The 1441-nt window shown below is 46.6% G+C and overlaps 1 non-coding gene across 1 annotated transcript; it reads right to left on the reverse strand.

Moving 5' to 3' along the window:
- Nucleotides 1–542: 542 nt before the first annotated feature.
- Nucleotides 543–615, reverse strand: trnav-cac (transfer RNA valine (anticodon CAC)). Its single transcript has one exon. It is a non-coding gene; the product is annotated as a tRNA-Val (tRNA).
- Nucleotides 616–1441: the final 826 nt, after the last annotated feature.

Here is a 1441-nt window from a genome sequence, read left to right on the forward strand (position 1 = left end):
GACGCACCTTAATACTAGCGACGTTATGAAAGCACAAGCCCAGAGGTTCCTCTGAGAGTGTAATTTCTTTCATTGCTGTTGCTGATTGAATGAGTCACTAACGTGCGAACTGATCCAAACCATGAGTCAGCACCTCTGCTGCCAATTCTCGCACGTTGAATAACGACAGACAGCTTCCAAATGAGGCCTTTCAGAGACGACTTTGGGCGACATTTGACAGACAGACTGGTTCAGGAATCCGTGGTGCACTGTGACGCCAGCGCATCAGCTTCTTCCCTGTCTTTGAACCGGCCCGCCTGCGCAAGGAATGCAAATGCGGTATTGCTTTTTGTGCAAGATTCAGAACGCGGTAACTACACTCTGAAACAAAATGTCATATGATCAGATCCAGGTTGGAGAAAAACTTTACAATGCTTTGCAAACTGATTTAATGGAATTGCATTACATTTCACGAAGAGAGCAGATTTGTTCGAGCAATTTTGAAGGCAGATTTGCAGCAAGCAAGAAAGTCCATGTAAAAGGCTGCAGTTGAAGAACAAAGCAGTTTCTGCCCAGTTTCGATCTGGGGACCTTTCGCGTGTGAGGCGAACGTGATGACCACTACACTACAGAAACAAGCGCGGGCGGTCGCGCTGCGGCTCTGTGACAGCCAGCACTGAAAGTTGAAGACATTTTCCGTTTCACCTTTCTTTTTCCAATAGCTCATTGTTGTCCAGGGTAATTGACATCTTGAAAAAGTTAAAAAACAAAAGGGGGACGTGAAATTGGTGACAAAATATAGACAAGGATGTGGTCAATGTTTGCACTGTAGAGTGAGGTGGAATAGGCTGGGACAACTTTCCCGGCAGCGTCACGGCTGCGAAATGATTTTATGGAAGGGCTGTAAACTGAGTATTTACGAGTTTTACCCAAGCTGGGGTGAGTTGGAAACTCGAGAGCATAGGTTTAAGGTGAGTGGTCTGAAATTGACAAAGGACCCGAGGCACATTTCCCACACACAAGGTTGTGCGTGTATGGAATGAGCTACCAGAGGAATTGGAGGAGGCGATTGCACTCAGAAAAATGCAAAGGTAATCGGATCAGTTTCTGGATAGGATGGGTTGAGAGGGATTGAGGCCAAATGCTGGGGAACGGGACTTGTTTAATTTTGGCTGAGAGGTGAGCATGGATGAGATACAGCGAAGTGTCTGTTTCCACGCGGTGTACCCCAATAACGTTGTGTTGCCTACACCGGTTTTAAAGGATTACTTTTTAGCGGAGCTTGCCTTCGCAGTCTGTGGCACAATCATTTAAGTCTGTTCGACTGCTCACGGGAAAGGTAGTATTGTGAAACACTGCAGAAACGAACGACTTCCTTACTTTTGCTGTGACTGACCATTCTTGGTGAAATTTTCCCAGATCCTCCATTATCCTGACTGGCTCAGAGGGAGCGTGCTGGAGC

The sequence above is a fragment of the Hemiscyllium ocellatum genome, chromosome 44 (genome assembly GCF_020745735.1).
Source record: "Hemiscyllium ocellatum isolate sHemOce1 chromosome 44, sHemOce1.pat.X.cur, whole genome shotgun sequence".
In the NCBI taxonomy this organism is placed as follows: domain Eukaryota; kingdom Metazoa; phylum Chordata; class Chondrichthyes; order Orectolobiformes; family Hemiscylliidae; genus Hemiscyllium; species Hemiscyllium ocellatum.